Source organism: Anneissia japonica, unplaced genomic scaffold, assembly GCF_011630105.1.
Source record: "Anneissia japonica isolate Jap-2015-1 unplaced genomic scaffold, ASM1163010v1 scaffold2392_len1475705_cov187, whole genome shotgun sequence".
Taxonomy (NCBI): Eukaryota; Metazoa; Echinodermata; class Crinoidea; order Comatulida; family Comatulidae; genus Anneissia; species Anneissia japonica.
Genome location: NW_022751777.1, coordinates 361,631 through 369,039, shown reverse-complemented (window position 1 = coordinate 369,039; position 7,409 = coordinate 361,631).

The window sequence follows — 7,409 nt, the reverse complement described above, 5'->3', positions numbered from 1 at the left end:
CATGTAACATTCCTAAATATGATCTTATTGTGATGTCATATATAGCCAGGGTATTCAATATTTTTAAGCTGGTGGTCAGTTTCAATCTGTCAAGACCAGTGGCGGGCCAACATAATTGTGTACTTCCACACATTTTTCAATGACTGCCCCACTCATTTTCTTTTATGGGCTGTCTCTTATACACACAGTGAGTTGCGCAACGTTGGCGACGCTGTTTTCAAATAAATCCCATGAAATGGTCTATAACAAGTAGCATTTCACACGGTCCTCACTTAGGTTTGGTACTGTTCTCCATCTTCATCAGCAATCTCCGTAGCATTGTTATTAAAGTTCCAGTGTTTCTGTTCGCTGATGACACCAAGATGTTCAGAGTATCTAATTCTGTGCTGATTCACTCCAACATGAATTGGATAAATTTGTGGAATGGTCTGAGCTTTGGCAGCTTCAGTTAAATATTAATAAATGCAAAGTCATACATTATGGTAATAACAACCAGAAATTTGTCTATCACCTCAATGGTACACTGCTCGATTCGGTTGAGGAAGAAAAAGATTTAGGCATCATCTTCGACAGCAAGTTATCTCCTCACACATCAGAAGTTCTGTCAGTAAAGCAAACGCATTAATCAAAGACATTGAAAAAAATCAAGACCTTAAGCAATATGGCAGTCGTACAGTAGAGGATCTTTTTCTGTCTATTATACTGAACACTATTTTATCTGACATTGTGATAAAGGGGAATTGTGTAGAAATGTGCTGTAGATTTTTGTAAAGCGTTCGATAGGGTGGATCATACAGTTTTGGTTGGTAATTGATCTAAATTGGCAAGACCATCTATCATTTATACTGTCACTGTAAGTACTGTAGTTTCCTCACAAGCAGAGTGATCAATACCAGGATCAAACAGAACATCTCACCACCAGTTGGAATTACCTGTGGAGTGTCCCACAGGGGACTAAATTTGGGTCCTATCCTTTTCCTGGTGTTAGCGAATGATGTTTCTGAGTAGACAAATAAAAGTGGAAGTACGTGGATGATTTAACTATCAGGGAAGTAGTAATTTAGATCTAAGGTATCGAGACGTTTTAATATTTACACTCACTGTTGAGAAAGGCAACCCCCTTTTTGGTGTAGGTCTGCTATCTCCACAGTTTGTCGGAGTATTAATAGGTAGTTGAGCTGAATTAATGAAACATAATGTGAAATGGGAAATTTCAGCCTTTGGCTGCTTTCTGTCCATCTGTTTTTTAAAAATAAATATACCTGAATAATTATCAAATTTACAATTTAAAAGAATCAATGCTTGTTGTAGTGCCCTCTATTGTGTGATTTTTTTTTTCCATAGTTGAATGGATCAGTGTAATAAAATAAGTCAAGCATTAAACAAACATTTTAACTGGATACAAACTCTTCTCCAGAATTATAATTATTTATTTTCTTTTGCTGCCCTCATACACAAGACATGGAATATTACTACTAATAAAAAAAAGCAATTTTAGAATAGCTGCGTGTCATACACTAGTGGGAATTTCTTATACGAAGGTAATAGAATAATGCAAGAAAAAAATCCTGAGGGCCTACATTTTATTCGGAAAATTGAATCCAAAGAGCCGTTATTTTTACTATAAAAATGACTTTACAATATTTTATTTATAAGTCAATCACCTTGTTATCTATCCTACATTTAGGTCTAGGCTTTTTTCGTGTTTGCCATTGCTGATGAGCAATGTAGTTCAGGCTCATCAGGCTGGGGCTAGCAACAAATAATGGTTGTGGTGTCATATTTAGAAAACAGATCGCAGTTTACTCTTTGGAAAAGTGTAGGAGACTGTCTCCCAGTGTGATATCTAATTTACCACCAGAAGGACATACTCTATTGTAAAGTCTTTGGACTTTAGTGTTTTATTCTTTGATGTACAGTATTTTAACACTGAAAAAATCCAATCTAATTTATTCATGCACATATGCATAGACAGCATGTTGTAGAATTTTGACCCTTGACTTAAAGGTTAAGAACCTGAATACAAACCTAAACGCATGTTCCTTTTACTCTAACTGTTAATGCCTACCCCTATAGCAAACAGTACATTATCACATACTGTACCCAAGGTAGGACTACTGTAAACAAAAACATCGTAGTATTGGATGTGCGCATGTGGAGCATACAGTGGTATTTAAACCCTCGACCTTGACAGCCTGACACGCAAGTGCCATCACTTTCCTTGAAGATCAGTTCAATTGTAATCGTATAATAGGTGAAATAATTATTAAAATACAATCTAATTTAACATTTCATTCTATTCATGTTTGAGGATTGCAGCATAGGATGCCTGTCAAGTAAAGATCTGTTAATATTCACTATCCTACGTAGCATATCCATTAAACCACAGGGGACTGAATTGACCAGTACACCGGGAACTATCAAATTTTGTTTTACAGTAACATGTAACATTCCTGAATATGGTCTTATTGTGATGTCATATATAGCCAGGGTATTCAACATTTTTAAGCTGGTGGTCAGTTTCAATCTGTCGAGACCAGTGGCGGGCCAACATAATTATGTACTTCCACACTTTTTTCAATGACTGCCCCACTCATTTTCTTTTATGGGTCTATAAGTCTTCCTAATTATTATAGGCCTATTATGTGCCTTCTTTTCATCACCTCTGATAGGCCTTGTTTTGTAGAAATGAGGCAATGTAGTTTCATAGAAGGAGGAAGGGTGAGACTAATAAATGCAACTTGCACCCCAAGGTCTTCTACCCTACCACTAGAAATTTTCCAAGCACAATAAATCGACTCTAGTGGGTAGGCTAGTTAAAAACAATGCCAGTGCCAGAAATCCCCTGACGAGGAGTCAATATCCTTAAAAATTGCCCACATTTGAGGTGAGGAAATTTAAAAAATAGACACTTCTAGATGCCCAGAAAAGGCACTCTCGCACTGTTAAAATACATTTTCAATATGAAACAGAATGACGTTCCCCCGAGCCTGCCCCTCGGATCGGCTGCTGTCTGCTGGCGCTGCCAATAGTTAGAAAACGCATTGTATCAGCGCACCTCAATTAATCCTTTATCTCTTGTCAGTCTCCCTCTCCCCATGTCACACTACGCCACCAGATACAGTGAGCTACACCCAGAACTCTCTGTTAACAATGCTAGAGTAGGTGGTCGTGATTCTATTACCAAAAATTTTTATTTTGATCTTAAGTACTAAAAAATCGGCCAGAAAATTTTCACCTCCTCCAAAGGAGATTATGCGTTCACCGCTCACAGACTGTTACAGCTACTGTAGATTATAAGAAAACTAATGAATGGATGGATTCAAATATTTGGTGGGGTTGGTCCGTGGGCTAGGGGTTGAATGCCAGGGATATATAGACACATCATGATTATGGGCATTTAACATTTTTTTGTCAAAGAAAATTGGATAAAGTGGACAGATAAAAGATATATTTCTCGCTATTTACCATTTCCAATACATAGTAATCAATTGTTTAGATAATTATGATCCCTATACAGTTCAAACTGAATCATAAAATTAACTTTTAAAGAAATTGATGTATTGTAAAACTCAATAATAAAAATGCTTTACACTCGACCCACGACTTACAGTAGAATGTTTCTGGACATGAAATTATGATTAGATAAGACAGTGACCTTGTAAAATACTATAGAATACGACAGCTTGACCCTTGACATATTAGACATTTAACTGAGTCTTTACTCTAGTATCAATCTTACCGAGCTAACCCCTGGCAGGAATGATAACATCACCCTACAGGAGACCTCTCACATATTCGACCTAGCTATCTAAATGATCATGTTTTTAGCAGGCAGTTTACTTCAGTGTCGTGTGTATGTGTTTGATTTACAGACGCAGAGGCTGTACATATCTGTGGCGGTATTTGAAGTCTGACAGAATCTGACTAGACGAACGACATAAGTTGCGTAGGGAAACCAGAGGTGGATGTCATCACTTTTGCTGTAAATATTTGTTCCATTTGCAGTTGCATTAACTCCAGAATAATTTGTAAAGAGAAAAGTAAGTGTAAATGATTATATCTTTGTTAAATTTAAAATATAATGTGAAATGCACATAAAGTACCATGTTGAGCTATAAGCTTCAATTTTGAAATTTGCTAGCATGTTACAGTAGCTATAAAAAAGTACTAAAATCAGAATTTGTTCCTCTTAATCAAAAGTTTTAAAGATATGCCATTCTTGTATAATAGAATTTGCTGGTGCTAATCAATTATAATTTTTGTTAGTCTAAAAAGTCATTGAAAAATGTTTTATGTACTTCTTACTTCTATTCGATTAACTTATTCTATTTATTAAGTTGTAAGCAAATAATTGTTTTTATTGAATTTTTTTAGGGTTTCTTGAAATGCTTGATAGTTTAGTACATTAAAAAAATACTAAAAATCAGAATGTGTTTCTCTTTCTTAAAAATGTAGGCCCTACCGACAATATTAGTCATGAGGTATTTTAAATTTTACATTTTAATTGCTTAATTTGTATATTTAATTAAGTTATTTCAAATTAACAATTTGAATAATTGTTCTACTTATATAGCGGATAATGCAAAAGCTTCTATGCTTCTAAAATAATTTACAAACAGACAAATTTACTTGCGCGGGGTGTGTCTTTATTGGTGGATCCATAGACACCTAGAAACATAGGCAAAGGAGCACTTGTTTGGGAAATCCTTCCCTTAAAACAAGCAACTCTTGTCTACATTTAATCACTTTCATTCTACTTCCACATGACTTATCAGCAGTAGGCCTATTCAGTTATATACCTTAGCATTTTTTTCTATACAAAACTGCACTATTTTAGGTTAAGAAGGTTTTCTAGTTCTAGTAGTATGAAAAAAAAAAATGGATAAAAAAATGTTATGTCTTATGTAGCATTTCACTTCTGGGTGTATGTAGTAATCAAAGGCAGGCCTGCAGAGGGCCTATTACCATATCATATCTTATAATAATAGCTGCATTATAACTTTGAAGATCCGACAAGCGCATGCTTTAACAGCTTTCAGCTAAGATATAAAATAGCATACCTGTGCATAACTAATGGAAAGTGCAATAATGTAAGCATTGCTGTTAACTCAAAATGCATCTGTTCTGTATCATTAATTGTCATGCTTCTGCATGGTCTTTAATATACAACATAGAGCCGTAGGCAGGTTTCGGCTTGGAGTTGGGTATTCAGAAGAGAGAACTGAGTCCATGTTCCAATGAAAAACTAGATTGCCCTGTTTATTTTTACTGTTTATTTTTACAACCTACATAAGGGAGTTAATCTGCTCTAAGGGGGTGGGGGAGGGGGGTGTGGAGTGGAGTGGAGGTGTGTCTGCATATGACACACACCCTGCCTGAATTCATGCACCAGAGCATGAAAACTGGTTTATTGTGTAGAAAATTTGTAAGATAGGAAGTATAAATTTTTATATCAAAATTATAATGTATAATTAATTGAGCATTTTTGATAGAATTGAGGATGCTATTTTGATTACATTCCTTTGAGCCTCTTTAAGTAAACTAAAAATTGAACTTGGCAGCAAAACCACAGCAATCACAGCTGGGTACAGTACAGTTCAACCAAATGTAATGATCTCTTTGTTAATTTGCTAAAAAAAAATCTTGATATTATGAACTCATATTATGAACTCAATTTGCAGCGATGACTTCATTGTGCACAATACAGTATTTTTTGACAACAAAAAAGCTCACTTAAAATTAAAATTGTATTAAAAATCTTCAAATATAATATATGTTACATCAGCCAAGAAAGAAATAGTTTAAACCAATGAATTGACATGAAACGTCATTAAAAGCAAGAAATATCAATCAATTACAGCCGAGATACAGTATATTCCATTTTGAGCTGTGCATACTTGTTCAGGCGGCTACTGTACAGTAGGAAGAGAGAATCTCACTTTTTGTTCATTGGGGGCGCTATTCCAATGGATACAAGTAGTGTGGTAAATTTCTATACTGATCCATAGGCTTAATTGTGTGTTTTATTTGGATAATAGCAACGATTTCTACCTCCACCATCGAATTATGTATTCACCGTTGTCACTGTCTGGACCCGTACAATTGTACAATTGTGTACAATTTTTTAATTGAGAATTGACAATAAAACCACGACGACTTGGTAACGAAAGTTTGGTTGAAGTTTTTTTAGATCCAGCCGTAAGGGGCGTCCCATTGTTTGTATTCCCACCATGCATTTCGGTGGAGAACTCTATCTTGTGTTTCTAGTATCTTTGCTATTAATGTTTTCATTAGGAATTCACTTAAAATGAATCACAGTAAGTAGATAATTTTGGCTTTTGAGTAGTAGTATTTTTTGTTGCAGAAAACAGTAAAATCAAAGTCATATTTCATGACAAAATTTTGCTCCAATGGCAAGGCTTAAACAGTTTGCCTACCTATCCCTGAGTTTAGAAAATGTATGATTATGGCACCTCGCGGTGATCGGAAATGGCACTCGCAGACTTAAAATTTTAATACAATTATAATTTTCTTTAATATCTTTAAAAAATGTTTATTTTGGATTGGATTTATCCGGCGTAAACACCAAGGATAACCACGAAAGTCTGAAGAAGACTGTATTTCTCCTTGTAAAAATTTATTGATAAATTAATATAATAATTGTATTTTTGCTAATTTTTTTATATTTTTAGTTGTAAATTCTCAATTTGTATTTTTTGTAATTGATGGTGTAATTGTCCTTTTTAAGTTCGCTTTTAAAGCAATCCTCAGACCCTGTTTTGATGTTAATGTATATTATATTCCATGTTTCAAGTGAATGTTTTAATGTTTTTTATTGTTTGCGCCTGGAAATATATAAAATTAAAATCAATTTCCAGTGGGGTCCTTCTGTGGTGACTGGGCAGTACATCGGAAGACAATCTCCTACTCTTTTCCGAATAGTGTACTGCGTTCTGTATCGTACACAGAACCAACGGCATAAATGTCTCATCCGAAAGACGGTCTGCTATTGTAACTTGCATTTCCACCCTCTAGCTGAAACACAAGGAGAGGCAGTGATGGGAATTGAACCAGGGACCTAGAGATCTGTATGGTTCATCGCACACACTGTGGCTACCACTAGTTTAGCCGACTGAGCTAAGCTGCTCTCACCTCACAGTGGCATTCTCAGGTGTATGCATCATAATATATATGAGCTAACATACATTCTTTTTAAAAATCTTTGTTTTTAATTGTAAATATCAGAATCATTAAAGGGGATAATGCATTTTAAGAGAGAACTCTTTAACCAATTTAGGGGGCCCCTTTAATCAGCTGCTGAATAGGTAGGCGTACCACTGACATGCTATGAAAATTCTAACTCTTGGAATTAAAAATTTTCTCAATTACGAACTCTTTGCTGACAG